We start from the raw sequence: 16,647 nt of genomic DNA, 5'->3' as shown, positions 1-16,647 counted from the left end.
TTTTACTGTTATCGATAGAGAAACGAGCACACCGTCAGCCATTCCCGGATGGGAAATCGTAGTGCATTAACAAAATTGCTGGCGAGGTGTTTACATCGGGGCAATAATATCCTGAGTAAAAAGTTAGTCAGCAAAACATAAAATACCATCGTATTATCAACTAACCTATGGTGGCAAAAATATCATTTTATTGTGCAGGAAAACGTAAATAAAGATATTGAGGCAAAATTTAATTTATGTTCGTGGTAGATATCATACAGTAGATCCAAAATAGTATATTATGCAACAAGTGCGGTAAACGGCATTTAACTCACGAGTTTATTTGACACGAGCGGAGCGAGTGTTTAATAAACGAAACTGGTGGAAAAGGGACACTTCCCGCACGCTAGATCGATGGGTAATTAGGTATTTTACAGACGGGAGTAGAAAAATATTATTTAAAAAGTCCTGTAGGACCTACGAAACAACAACACAGTTCTACTTTTCATATGGGTCCTCTCATTTGTATGTAAATTTTCAGTGGTCACTAACCAAAACTTTTGTCCTTTTTCATCGCTGGGTGAAGCATAATAGGCATATCGAACTTACTGTCAAGAGCCATAGGAACTTTTTGAACTCTCTCCACACACCTTAGCTCTAAAACCAACATGTGGCAAATAAGCAAATAATAAACAGCGTCTCGGTTTTCGACTTTAGAATATACTTTACACTAACGAAAGCTAACCGAGAGCTATTCATCTAACAGCATTAAGAATGCATGTCACGTCACATAAAGAATAAAATGGTAAACAGACAACTTTAGCAACTTTTATTCCGCCGGTCTGGAACGAATTTTCGAAAGGCTTTTTGGTAATCCTGAAAGATTATATTGGAGAGAGCTTTCAGATCGCATAATCCTTGTTTGTAAAGAGAACTTTGCGCCCCGTTTGAGAAAGTTAACCGCAGATGACTTTGACAGACCCAAACATTTAACCAGAATAAAAGAGACAGATTATCGCGTTTTTTTCGCTTCTACCGTGATCTCGACAATATTCGTTCCTTGCGGACAAGCCCGGTTTAGTCAACAATGCCCGTGAGAAGAAAAAAAGCTCGAGATCCTCAAAAAATATTCCAATTTATTACTCTTATATCTTTCTAATTATTTCAAGGATTAGGTATAAATTATACAACCTGCTGGGGAAATTATTATAGAATTTGTTTCTCATAATTTATTGTCTGAACGAATCTCAACAAATTTGTAACTTTTGATTTTAATGTAACAATAAGTTAGGGAATGGTGAAACTAAGAGAAAATGACCCTTATTTGATCGTCCGTCAAAAAATTGTGGGGTTCCATTTAAATTTTTTTAAACTTAGTTGAATTTGTTTTAATTTTCAATTTTTTTTTTTATTACAAAGCAAAATAAGGACAAATCTATTTCCAGATGGCACAAAGTTAATCAATAATTTAAGGTTAAACTTTAAAGTTTAAATAAAAATTTAAAAAAAACCTCAAACGTTAGATATACATTTTCTAATTCATTGTTTGAAAAATATTTTGAAGAAGGGGACAGCATAAAAAAGTATAGGTAGGGTAGGTCTTCAATCCATATCGAGGATATGTGGACGAATTAAAATTGAGCATTAGGTACCGTAGAATTCTAGTGTTGTAGATTTAATTAAAAAAATATGTTAAAGATATTTGGAAAAACTCGGTTAATTAAGTTATTACTGTAAAAAATTCATATAACATATGTTGCTAAATCCATTACAATTAATTATTGTAAATATAGCGACAGAGCGATTGATAAAGAATGAACAATGTCTAAATAGGAATTACCAAATACCAACATGTTATGATTTAGCTTATTAATGAAATAAAATAATAAAATCTTGTAAAACTTCTGCATTTAATTAAATTAATTATCACACTTTTATGTTCCTTCTCGCCTTATTATTAACATTGCTATTACATTTACATTATTGCCAAGCTTTCCTCTGCACAGTGGGACCGACACAGGTAGTTTTAATATATTCAATAAGTCAAAGCCAATTAAAATACTATTCCAAACCATCACGAAGTCGTGTTGTTAAAAATTTTACACTATATAATTATGGTGAAAGTTTTAAGTTATCAAAGAAATACGCTATGGTGGTTACTTGACCACTTCTTAATAGACCAGTCAAATTCGATCAAAATGTTTTAAATAAAATCTTGCATTTGTTTTCAATCATTATGCAATAATAAAATGCATTTTATAATATATTATTATGCGTTTGTGATGTTCAACTTACCAATAATTCTCTTCATGGAATTCGCAAATACAATACTTGGCGACTCGGGGAAAAACCCAATATAAATAAATAAATGTAAATTTCATTGTATTTTTAAAATTATTTTTGTCAATTAACACAAAAAAAAACGACCGGACAATTGCAAAACTCTAATTTTACCTAAAAGAAATTGAAATTAAAGGTTTCATAGTTCGATTTCAGAGCTTTATAAATTATACTGGACTGGAATCCTGCATCCGACTGGAATCCTGCAGACGTTTCGCCAAAATCTCACTTGGCATCTTCAATGCTCGCGCTCCGAGTGTTCGAAGTGTTTTCGGAGCGCGAGCATTGAAGATGCCAAGTGAGATTTTGGCGAAACGTCTGCAGGATTCCAGTCGGATGCAGGATTTGCAGGATTCCAGTCGGAGTTCAACGAGCGAACGGATGATAATCCAGAATATAGTGTCAACATATATATATATATATATATATATATATATATATATATATATATATATATATATATATATATATATATATAATGAGACTTCCCCGAATATTTTGAAAAATGCGATCAACCATGTTATTACCGTAAAAACAAATTTATATAATACTTTCAATCAAATAGTTAAACCCATTATAATTCATTTATGAGAAGCTAGCAGCAGCGAAACGAAACTGCATATAAAATAATATGAATCTGAATATTGCAATCAAACTTTTATGCGCATTTTATTCTTTTTTTTTGTAGTCCAACACTGGAGAACACCTTTTAACATTGCTCATATACAGCATGACTGTTAAAAACTTGCTTTCCATCAATAAAACCAATACAATTTTAAAATTTATACTTTGACAAAAATGTATATGTCACATTTTGTTTCAGGCTAACGAAGAAGAAGAGAGAACACATATAACTAACAATTGAAAAAAATATCCAATATATATATATATATATATATATATATATATATATATATATATATATATATATATATATATATATATATATATATATATATATATATATATATATATATATATATATATATATATATATATATATATATATATATATATATATATATATATATATATATATATATATATATATATAGAAATATATTAGTTTGTTTTGTCAGTTTTGGATATATTAAAAACGATTGAACTGTTTTGAAATTTTAAGACTTACAGACTTTTATAGCATAATGTCGTATGTTGACTGTTGCTCAATACATATGTTCACAAAAAAAAACAAATTTCGAAACTCTATCAAAAATTTACCAAAAATAATAATAATAATATGCTTTGAATGATAAAACAACTTAAATGTGTCTGTTTTAGCTAGAAAAGTTGAAGTAATTGTACAAAAATTATGCACCTTAAATTATATGTTATTTGGCCTTGGAGATCGCGGCATTCATAAATTCATTTAGAATAGTATGAATCTGTGTATATTATAACATATAGGTATGTAGATAGATATCAAGCAGGGCATAAATGCTATTCTGAAACTTGTTTTCTAAAATTTTTCAAATATTTTTTATGCCAGTTTTATTCTTTTCTTACCGAAGACGGTCTTTTTACATTTACAGCAATGTTAATTGCCGAGGTCTCCGTTACACACTGGGTCTGCACAGATATTATTTTAGTGCTTTCAATAAGCCAAACACTTATCCGTTAAAGCACTATAACACTGTTAAAAAACTTTTCGAAATCACTTAACGAAATCCATAACTGTCTCAATGAAATTGACATTTTCCCGATGTTTAGTCCCTTGTTTTTTAATCAAATTTTATATTAAACACGTCTGAGTTGGTATTAGGGTTTAAAAATGTCAATTTCTAGTAAAGAATATTTAAAAATGAGAGATTTAATGACTTAGAGATAAAAATTATTATAATATAATGTCTTATAGTGACTTTTTGGTCACAATAAAAAAATTCAAAATATTTTAAAAATTATTAAATCTTCAAAATAACTTAAAAAGTCTTGAAGAAATTGCCAATTTTGCAATGCTCTGTCATTTTTTAGTGAAACTTTACATTTCAAAAACAGCTGAAGTGTTGCGATCAAATGTCAATTTTTGTTATAAAGTTGTTCTAAAATGTCGTAAACTTTTAAAAGGAGGTTTTTTTATATTTTTTTCCTTGTTGTGGAATTTTTAAGTCTCCGTTTTTGGGGACAAGAAATACCCAGTCATACACAAATTTCACTTACCGCGTCAACGCTTTATTTTTGTATCAGCGTACTCGTCTTGTAAAAGATGCAAAATCAAAAAATGTCCATCGCGGGTTACCAAAACTCGATCGAACTTATTCGGCCCGAACAAAACGAACAACGCGTAAACTTTTAAAGTTATCGCGTTTGTTTGCTCGCGCTTCCTATAGTTCCTTGCGCGTCCGTTCGGCTCTTCGATATCGCGCAAAATGCACACTAAAACTTCGTCTGAAACTCTCGAATTTCGGAACGAATTTTCAGCGCAACCGCCTCGTGACGTACTATACGTCTACTCTCCGATAAGCGCAAACTTACGAGAAACGTTCGCGGTTCTGTGTTCGATTGAAACTTAACTGAGCGGAACGATCTTCAACCATTACAACGTAGATTAAATGCCCGCCGAACAGATGTACTTGAACTTAAATTTACTTTACACCTTCGGGAACAAATTGGCAGCTACTTGTCTCGAATTTGTTCGGGCGGCGAGATAATAATAGAGCCGCTGTTTTATTCCGCTACATGAATCTCGTTCGCCAAGGAAAAACAAATCTTTTTGGTAATTTAAAGGCGGGATGAACTATGAAAGTGATATTTATCAACATACGGGGTGTGATATTGAAAATGAAAGAAAGCAATCCTCACACGATCTTTATCTTGAGCAAGCTTGAATTTTATGGAGTGTGTGGTGTTCCACTGAAACTTTTTAAGTCCTACTTAACAGATAGACGACATTTTGTGAGCGTAAAGAACAATAAGTCTGATTTGGCTTGCGTTGAGTTTGGAGTACTCCAGGGCTCCGTTCTGAGACCCCTCCTTTTTATTATATACATAAATGATATTTGCCATTAAATGATGCCTGATACTAAGATTCTGCTGTTTGCTGACGACACAACGTTTATTAATTCAAACAGGAAAATCACTACCCTGAGTAATATTGAAACATATACTTTATCTAAGGCCAAAGCATGGTTTTCAGCAAATAATCTACAACATAATGAAGCTAAAACGAAGAATTTATTAGTGTCTAGTAGCAGTAGGTTGACATGTGGCAGGGGATGCAAGATTCTGAGCGTTACCTTGGATGGCACTCTGAATTGGTCAGAACACATTGGTGACCTAAGTAAAAATCTTTCAAATATACAGTTTCTTTTGCGTCAACTTCAACAGAATGGTGAGTTTTGATGTATTGAAGTCAACTTACTTTGGTTTATTTCACTCGCGTATAAACTATGCCACCATACTGTGGGGTAACTGCTCTTATGCCATTAAAATATTTAGGATGCAAAAAAAGGAACTACGGATAATTACAAATTCAAATTTCAATAAACACTGTAAGCCATTGTTTATTAAACATAAAATAATGACGGTTCCATGTATATTTATATTTCAAAGTGTTCTTGAGATACACTCCAAGTCCGATAGTTTTGCCGAGGGGTTCTGGTTCTCATGGGTATGACACTCGGAGTGCAAATAATCTCGTGCTTCCGAGATACAGGTTGCAGAAATCAAAACAAAACTCTCCTTATATAAAGCTTTATAGAACATTGCCAAAATCTTTTAAACTTTTAAACGAAAAACATTTTAAATATAAAACTAAAAGTTTTCTTCTAAGTAAGGGCTATTATAGCGTTGGTAATTTTTTTGAAGAAAACATCGGTAATGACGTATTGCGGGGCGTTGTGCATTGATTGCATTTTAATGATTGTTCTGTACTATATGCCTATAAATTTATTTTTTTATTTGTGGCCCTGTTATTGTGAAGTTATATACATTGTACATCTAGATTTAGTATATTATGACGTTATATACAATTTTACGTTAGCATATAATTACAAATATTCAATTTATTTTTTTTTCCTTTGTATGACTTGCTACAAACAATGATATTGTAAAGTAGTCAATAAACCATCTATCTATCTAAATCTTCTATCTATCTATCTATCTTTCATTTATGCCGAACTAAATTTGCTTGACCCAATAGCCAAGTTTATTTACTTTTCTGTTCGGGCGTCTCCTAACTCGTTTGGGATTTTTTGCGTGCAAATTCCTTATTTTTGTTTAGTTATTTAGTTGTTTAGCATACGCATACCTAGCGATTTTGCGCTTTTGCTCATTTAAATGTAAGATCGCTTTGTTCTAACTTTGATCTTTTTCCCAATTTATTTTGGATTCTGGGCATGATTTTGTGGGTCTTTCGGTGACTTGGATTTCAACTCTTGTACCTAATGGTGGTCTAAACATTGTTGTTGTACCATAGTTAGGAGTTAGCAACAAACACATGATGGAGGCGTGGCTTTTTACTACCCTAGTCATTTTTAGGTTAGAACTACAGTAATATCGGAATACGTAAATAATGATAGTTCAGAACAAATATGGTTGTCTATTAAGATCGACGGGAAACCGATAGACTTCCAACTTTTAACTTACGTGAATGTCTTGACTCTCTGGAAAACGTCTTTACCGCACTTATTCCTTCCTCAATTTGACTTTTTTGTGTTTGGCGGACATTTCAATATTGATCTGTTAAAAACTAAAACTCCCGCTTATTTTCTAACTAGCCCGTTTCTTGATGTACTGGTCACCTCGAATTTATCCATATGAGATAATATTGAAATTCATATGAGTGACATCTCAGATCACTGTATTGCTTCTTGTAATCTCAAGCTGCAGAAAGACCGCCCTCCAACGCTTTTTCGGTATTTTTGGCAAGCTTTAAACATTAATCACCAACAAATGCAAAGCGTAGCAAGCTTTAAATATTACATTATTTTCGCTCCTAGCAAATTCCAACACTGGGCAAAACCAAAATTTTACAGGATGTTCGGTATATTTTGTTCTATATTAAAAAATGTGGTAGGTGTCCCAAATTTGAACCTATCGATTTCAGATTTGGCGGGCAAGTAAGAGTCCATACCGGCACTCAAACCTCAGAAGTGGGACGCAATCAAACGTCGCAAAGTATTTCTTAAAAAATGTTGAAAAAATTTTTTGGTTTATTATGACTTCCACAAAAATATTACTTTCTCCAAAACGATTAATCCGATCGTATAAATTCTTGGATAGGGAAACGCGGCAGATCTGGGACTAAATCTTAAATCAATAGTCTTAGACAAATCAACCACGAACTTTTATACTATTTTGATTATATAAACGTACAACTTGACTTTCTTGCATATGAATAATATATAAAATGAATTATTTATTTGATATTCAAGTTCCATTAAAAACAGCTACAATTAAGAGACGTCCGGCCCCTCAGCTTACCGAAAACCTTAAACTTTTAATAAAATGTAAAAATAGGTTACGTTTAAGATACAAACGTCTCAAGTCAGATGTTGCTTTAAACGAGTATAGAGAATTACGAAATTTTGTGAACTCCTGTATGAGAGCCGAGATGGGTGAGGATACTTCAAGTCGACAGTAATACTAATGTTTGAAAATAATAAAGGCCAACCTAATAGTTTTAATGTTGCTTCTTATTTTGGTTCTTTTGGTTAGTGGTATGTCTCTGTAAATTGTACTAATAAGCAATTTGATCCTAATTTATTTCGTTTTGCTACAGTTTACCCCGATGAATTTAAAACTTTAGTTAGTATTAAAACTAACGGTCATGGCTCGGACAATATAAAATTTATTCTTTGGACTACTGCGTATTTAGTCGATGATATCACTTTCCATGTTAACAAATGTCTGATCTCTGAGGTTTTTCCGGACTCTTGGAAACAATCTGAAGTGATATCCGTTCCAAAGAAAATCAGTTTGTTGCCAACCATCTCAAAGGTTGTTGAAACGTTACAGTTAAACAACTTCGTCAGTTCCTATGCGGTAACAAAGTCCTCTCAGATACTCAATTCGGTTTTTGACCTCTTCACCGCACCACTTCTGCCTTGCTTCATATTACTGATGATTTATTGAGAGCAGCTGATTCTAAATTAAGGTCTCGTCTCGACTATAGCAAATCTATCGACACCTTGCTTACTTAGCTGAACTAAAGGTACTGCTCTTTCATTTTTTAAAAAATTTATTTGTCAGAGATATGCTCACTTCTCTCTTCTCTCTCTTTTTTTAAATTTTGTAAATCCCATCAATACGCCGATGATGGTCAGTTATCGCAGCATCTTTTGTTGCTAGTGACGCTTTAAATACTGCTGCTAACATAAATTTGGATCTAAAAATAATTTCCGAGGTTCCTTCGGCTCATAACCTCTTACTGAATACTAGCAAAATGCAGATGTCATTATTTGGAAATAAAAGGGAAGAAATTGTAAGAAACGATTTTTTTAAGATTATGCAAAATGATCAGATTATCTCTCCTTCTTCGGGCGGGTGAATAAATTTCGGATTATGGTTTGGTTATACTAAATCGAGATAAGGAGAGACTCCAGCGACTTCAGAATGTTTTTATTCGTTTTAGTTATAATCTGCGAATGTATGACCATATTTCCCAGTGCCTCTCTGATTCGGGTTGGCTCAAGCTGGCGGACAGTTATAAAGTTCAGCTAGCCTTTGATTTTTTACTAACCTCCAATAAGACCCTGTCGTATTTGTTTGATAAACTTTGCAGAGGAAATAATATTCATAATCGAGACACCAACCACCGTTTAGCTCTAACGCAGTTAAAATTTAAAAAAAAAGTACTTCAAAAAGCGGTAATATTGTTCATTCGCATACATATTAGTAATTTGGTATAATGAGATTATGACAACCTGGTTCAGTGACTTATCAATCAAAACGCGTCAAATATATGGGAGAAAACAAATATGAATTACATAGAATTATTTTTTAAAAACTCCCAATGCTACAACATCAAAAACGACGAAAACAGATAACGCAAGGAGCAAAGAAGGGCAACGAGATCTAGTCATCATCATTTCTATCGTATTAAATTGGCAATAATAAGGCAGAAGCTGCAAAACCCCATGTCCATTTTCCAATGATAAATTGTACATTCTTTAAAGATCATATCTTGAAATAATTTCATATTTGAAGAAAAATACTAGGGAACTATCTATGCAGTTTATCTGGTAAGTGTTGCTTCACTAACATCCCTAGCCGGTATTTTATTAAACTTGGCGGAAGTGGAATATTCTTTTTTGCAGCCACTCGACGAGAGACTGCTTGATCCCACTTTGATTAGCTCAGCAAGGCCACAGTGATACAATGTTGATTATTATTAATGAAGGTTCACTAAGATGGGTATCAGCTGTTGACTGTAAAGTACGTTAGTGCTGAGGAAATGAGATTGTCCGCAGGTGCAAAACTAAAACTTTTATCTCTGTTCATAGGTTAGAAACATTCTACTTTTCGCATAAAAAAGAAATATAAAACAACCTTTATTTATATTTTATCAAAAATCCTGCATTTTTTCCGACAAAATTTCAACCTTTTTAATCGATCAATTAATGAACCATGTGAAATATCAATACCATCGATTTCGTGTAAATTCTTTTGAGTTCTACTGAGACTTGTTCTCCTATAAGAAAGAAAAATTTATTACTAAAATAAATGAATTTTGTCGATCCAAAAACCAGGAAAAAGTATGGTAAACGCCATTTCAGTAACGAGTTTATTTGGCGCGAGCGGAGTGCTTAATAAAAGATTACGGTAAAATCCCGGAAATGTCCGAAGCTGCTCAGATCCATGGGAAACAAAAGTGACGTGGTAAAATGACATTTTCTGCACGGTAGATCCATTTATAATTAGGTATTTCGCAGAAGGAAGTAAAAAAATTATATTTTTCATTCGGAAAAGGGGAAAGTTTCAAATTTTACCATACCTGCTGCGTACATAGCATAAATTCGAGTACATATGCTATGCTCCTATACTTTATAAAGGCGTGTTCCATGTGCTACGATATGACTTTTCTCAACTTTAACTTTATGGTTATGATCTGAGAAATATCTAATGCATCAGCAAAACGTGGCAATAAGACATCATAAGTAGCTTGGTACCTAACTAATCATTTTCCAAAATTTAAATTGCTCGTTCATAAAAATGAGATTGTTTCAAGTATGGAGAAAGTAAATACTTGCATTGTGTATCGAGTTCAAAAGTAAAAGCGGTTTCCCCGCCTTTTTTCTCCAGTGAAATAATCCACAAGTTTTAAAATCAGCGCTTGCTTTTTTCACCAAATCGCTAGGGCATTTTGAAACTTTTTAACTATCCTTTAAATTTAATAGATTTGATTTTGACACCGAGTAGATAAAGATGTCACGATATGACGTAACACGACATATTGCTCTGACCGGACTTTATTGACGCTGCTTCTGGACTAACAATTTACTGACGACACTTTTAGGATCCTGAAAGCAATTAGGTGGTATCAAAATACTGATAAAAGTACTGATCGTCTAATTGCGAGGAGAGCATTAGTAATTTAACAGCATAGATAAAAATCGTACATAGATGGTTATCTGCAATAAAAACAAATTGCTCAATTATACTTTACCGCCAAAATACGAATTTTCGGGAATTTTCACATTTATTTGTAGACTTGAAAACTTGGCCCATACTCATGAAAAAGCATTCTGTTAACAACTTTTAAGTAATATGTCTAATCAACATTTATATGAGTTAAGCAATTATACGTTATGACGTCATGGTTGTCTTCTGTAAAAGGGATAATGGAAGAAAATATTGTTTGGTTTTATTATTATTTATTTTAATTTAACTACTATAATTTTCAGACACGCTCTAAGGCATAATCACAATGTTAATAAAACTGAACGTATTAGTTGCATTAATTAGTTATATTAAAATTAGTTAAAAAACTAACAATATAAAATTAGATTAAACCGAAATAAAAAACGACTTTGCTATTATGACTTCATACGAAGAAGCGTTAATTATTTTTTAAAATAAAAAATAAAGGTCATCTGCAGAAAACCACTGAAATATGGGGAAAATAATTGCAAAATCAGATATTGGATTTCAAGAAAAAGGTCGGCTCACAATTTTCTTGCCCATTATGTGCAGTAAACATAAAATATACAGGGTGGGCCGGAACGAAATGGAATACCATTTTTTAAATTTATTTTTATTTTTGCAAAAAATTCGCAAGAAAAATTTAGGATAGACCAGCAAGCATTTTTCTTGAAATCCAGTACCAGATTTTTAAATGAATTTGTTCCATATTTTAGCCGTTCACTTTTTATAATCTAATAACTAGTATTTTTGACAGCTATATGAGTTAGCAATTTTACTTTATGACTTGCTAATTTCCTTCTGTATAAGAACAAATAAAACAGATTTTTTAGATTCGTTTATTTAAAACACTAAAAAACATGGTTTTCAAAGATTCCCTAAAGCATACTCCTAATGATAAAGAAACTGAATAAATTATTTATAATAGATTTATTTAAAAAAATATAATAAATATTTATAATTTTTAGGAAACATTGAGACTACATTAAACTGAAACGAAAAAATAATCGACCTTACTATTATCATTTCCAGATACAATTATTAAATTTTAGGAAATATGAATATTTGTTTATTAAGTTAAGTCTATGAAGTTCAGACTCTTGACTGAAATTGACCGCAATATATTGAAACATGACTGTACACCTGAAAATCACTTATTACTTAAAACAAAAAATAAATGTCATATATTTTCTCTTCCTAGAATAAAGTCCATATCAAAAACATAAGCTAATTTGACTACTTTTACAGCTCTTTCTTCCGCAGTTTTAATAGAGTTACCTAGACCAAATGGTTACTTTTATGTTATTTCGAATTCATATCATATATAATTCAAATAAAGATAATTCGTGACTTTGTCAGAAAAAACATCTTTCTTGCCCTTAACCCTCTGCATAAAAATACCTATCTACCTTCATATAAAGCAGTTCTCTAAAGGGATGAATAAATAGGTGCATGATTTTTTTCCGTTTCGAACAAGCTCTTACCTCCCTTTTCTTGAGGGAAGGCTCGACCTGTTGTTTCTATCAATATTATGGAGTATGAAAAAATAATGAAGTTATATTTTTGTCAAAAAAAAATTGAAAAATATAAATTACACACAAGTCACCTTCTCTACAGCGGACCCTGATACCAGATACTACTTGAACATGGGAGAAATGAATTCATTGTAGTATACTTTGGGAAAACCTTAAATATTATTAACAATTGCTGCTTAATGCGAGGTTTGAAATTTTCAAATATTTTTGGTATTGGTATTGTTATATTTATTATTTAAATATAATATATAATATTCATAGTTTGTTTCACTTTACTTAATTTATTTTTAAATAATAACATTTTGTTGGCTTCTTCAGAGCTTAACTGAAACTGGTTAGCATTCTACTCTGCACCTGTTTATGTATTGTTGAATCTTCTCATTTTAATTGAAAAATTCTTGTCTGGGACATATTTTTCTTATAACGGTCAAATTTTTGAACAAACCTCGGGAACAGCTATCACTAGTCATCGCGAATATATTTATGGAAGCCTTTGAGAAGAAAGCTCTCGACACCTTGAGTTGGAAAATAATAATAAACTTTCATTCTTAGATATTCTTATCCATAGAAAATCAGACCTAACATTGGGTCATTGTGTTTACAGAAAACCTACTCACACAGACCGATACCCTAATGCATTGTCACATCACCATCCGGCCCAAAAATCATCGGTTATCAACTCCCTTGTCTACAGAGCCGGAAAACTATCTCAGCCCGAGTAACTGAACCTAGAATTAAAACACGTTACTTCTGCTCTTCTCTCCAATAATTTTCATATTAAAGATATTAAGCGTTCCATCAAGAAATCCACTTGACCACAACCTTCCAATAGTAATGAGGCCGAAAGCAATCCTACACTTGTCACTATGGTCCTTCCTTTCATTCACAACATCACTGACTACATATCAAAAGTTCTAAAGAAGTATAACGTCTAACCCAGATTTACCACTTGTCCAAAAATTTCTCAACATTTTCGGTCCGTCAAAGACAAAATTCCATTTGAGATGCCAGGAGTTTACATACATTCCATGCATATGTGGCAAAGAACACGTTGGAAAGACCGGACGAAAAATATCAACTAGGCTCAAAGAACACGAAAGAGCCTTACGACTAAGACAAATAAACTCATCAGCTGTTGCCGAACACAATCATGAAACCGGGCATAAAATTTTATTCGATAAAACTAAAATTCTTGTATGTCATCAATTCTTCTACCAACGAAAAATCCGATAATCTATAGGAATCTATAAACAACCTAAACAAGCTTAACCGCGACTCAGATCTTTACCTGTCACTAATATGGGAGTCAGACGGTGTTTATGCCTCTCATTTAGCTCTGCCCCACTCAAACAATATAAAAGCAGGTACAGCGTAAAATGCGAGCAGTTTCAGTCAAGCTCTGAAGAAGCTAACAGGATGATTGACAAAACGTTAACTAGTTCGACTCAACAAAAACCGACGCAGAAGAAATGCAGAAGTTTTATAAAAAGTAAGACGAAAGTTATCTTTTAATGAAAAAAAATCTAAAGGATTTGTGTACGGTGACTTGCTAAAGTTTCGCCAATCATCCTGTTGGCTTCTTCATAGCTTAACTGAAACTGACTCGCATTGTAATATGTACTTGTTTATTGAGCTAAAGGAAGGGCATGCACTTTGTCTCGGATGACTGATTCCAATAAACGTAAAGGTAGCGATTAAGATTGATTGCTTAAATATAATTTTATGTCCGGTTTCGTTATTGTGTTCGGCAACTATTGATGAGTTTATTTGTCGTAGTCATAAGGCACTTTTATGTTTTTTGAGCCTAGTTGATATTGTTCGTCCGGTGTCTACTACAAGGAAGGCTAACAGTAGTAAATGTGGGGTTGCTTTCGGACTCATTGTCCATGAAAGGTCGTAGTGAAATGAATTTTGTAATGGCACGAACGCTTAATATCCATAAGAGGGAAGAGCAGACATAAATTATTTGAATTCTGGATTCAGTGAGTCGGTCTGAGATCAGTTTGCGACTCTGTAAACAAGACAGTTGATAATAATGAACGCATTAAGGTATCGGTCGGAGTCCGTAGGTTTTGTCTAAACAGAATGACCCAATATACCAAAAGACATCTAGTTGAAGTTTTAAGAACCAATTCGTATGATAAAAGTTATTTCGTAGACGAGGTCATAAAAGAGTCCCATAGAATACAATCTCATCACTCCAATTTTACAGTAACTGTAACTGCAATTATACAGTACGCAATACAACAGACTGTATTTATATATTATGCTTTTAAATTTCCCTACTACTACCCTGGACCGGTTTGATTTATTCGCCTAACAATTCTGAGCAGATAAAAAGGTTTTTCTACTCCCGTCTGTAAAATACCTAATTACCCACCGATCTAGCGTGCGGGAAGCGTCACTTTACCACATCAGTTTCGTTTCCCACGAATCCGAACCACTTCGGACATTTCCGGGATTTTACCGCGCGGGTTTAGGAGATATTTCCCACGCTTTGAATTTTGACGTTTGTCAATTCTGACAGTCATGTCAGTGAATGTATTCGTGTTTTGCGAAAATGTACGCAAAAAGTGTGGAAAAGTATAGTATGCAACACGTTCGGTAAACTTTTTAACTCACTCGTTTATTAAACACGCGCTCCTCTCGTGTCAAATAAACTCGTGAGTCAAATGCCGTTTACCGCACTTGTTACATAATATACTATTATAGCATTATTGTAGTCATGACCATTTATCATGTGTCGGACTATAAAACCCAAAACTAACTTTCAAGATATAGCATAGTATATACAGGACCTCCAAACTCGATAGTTCATTGAAAGTCTATTTTTAAAAAATATCGTATTCCTTTTCTTAATTTTTTATGTAAGATAATTATCTATGTTTTAGCGAATATTGAGCTATTTTAAATAATTACTTTACAGTCTTTCAATATTATAGACAATAAATAACATGTGCGGCGACAATTATATATTAGATTATTTTTCGCTTATTGCAACATAAATAGTTTGAAACTGCTTCCTCCTTATTATCTGTTTCAAACGAATAGTTGCTTGAGACGAAATATGCGAGCATCCGTGAAAGTTGTTCTACGATTTCTGGTAAATTATATTTGTATAAAGTTCGAAACTTTCAAGAATTTCGTAATATCGTGTAGTATTACGAAATTAATAATAATTTCTTGCGAAGGAATACTTGATGCACTATACATCCCGATTCAAAATTTATTTTACCCTTGAAAACAGTTTTGTCATTTTAATACCGGAAATAAACGGAGCTAATCAAATTTATCGGTTATTTGCCTTAACTCTAACTATTAAATCAATTTAACTTTCCGGCGATATAATTATCTTAAAGTTTTGTTTGCTTTTCCTCAAACGCCGACGTTAATTGGACAAAAGTATTAATTACGAGTCGTGTTTGTCTAGTCAAATGTTTCGCCATACTTTTGTGTCAGTTTAATTCCTGTTAAACTGGACTTTTTGTTAATATAAAATTTAACGCTTACCAATAACTTTAGTTCGGGGCACGTTATTTGCACATCATTTAATATCTGGTGAGGTTTCAGTGGCGAGGAATAATGTCAAAGGATATCACATGTCTTTGACTAAATATCTGGAGCCCTTCTTTTTAGGTCCAATACTTGCAATATAAGGTATGCCGATGACATTGCCATATTGGTTGAAAATCTTGAAAATCAACAGGCGCTTCTCAAGCAATGCAAGAGACAAAGAAAAAACAAGAGGTCTTAAACGTTAGTAGGAAGAAGATGTGGGACAAGAGCAACTTTTATTAGAAAGTATACCATTTTGAATACTTAGGCTGCTGCATAAACGAAAATGCGCATCGCCTGGTCCCGCAAAGCATTCACATCTTAGAATCCCATTCTAAACAACTGAAACATGCACTTTAGAAGAAGAATCGTCAAATGCTATGTTTGACCGTGTTGCTTTATGGTAGTGAAAGCTGATCCTTGAAAGCTTCTATTATAAACAAGTTAGAGGCACTGGAATTATTTTATTACTACCAAATGCCTTATTCATACCTCCATGCAGCCATGATGAGCACCTACAGGACAGGATAAGAGCAAGGAAGTCAGTACTTTGTACACATTATCAGGTATCCCAAATACGATCTTTGTCATCTTATCAACCTGGGCAACGTGAAAGGCACGAGTGGAATTGGATGTAAAAAAATTAAGCGAAGGGAAC

At 32.9% G+C, this 16,647-nt stretch overlaps 1 protein-coding gene across 2 annotated transcripts in view; it reads right to left on the bottom strand.

The window, feature by feature from the left end:
* LOC132699286 (neuropeptide CCHamide-1 receptor) overlaps positions 1-4,697 on the bottom strand; it is a 225,623-nt gene extending 220,926 nt beyond the window's left edge. For both annotated transcript variants that reach the window (XM_060665918.1, XM_060665921.1), the window contains exon 1: positions 4,477-4,697. The gene's annotated coding sequence lies outside the window, so the exon portion shown is untranslated. The remainder of the gene's footprint in view (positions 1-4,476) is intronic.
* Between the last annotated feature and the right edge of the window lie 11,950 nt (positions 4,698-16,647).

Source organism: Cylas formicarius, unplaced genomic scaffold (genome assembly GCF_029955315.1).
Source record: "Cylas formicarius isolate icCylForm1 unplaced genomic scaffold, icCylForm1.1 PGA_scaffold_3__17_contigs__length_32017465, whole genome shotgun sequence".
NCBI classification, from domain to species: Eukaryota; Metazoa; Arthropoda; class Insecta; order Coleoptera; family Brentidae; genus Cylas; species Cylas formicarius.
This window is presented reverse-complemented; position numbering and strand designations above follow the sequence as displayed.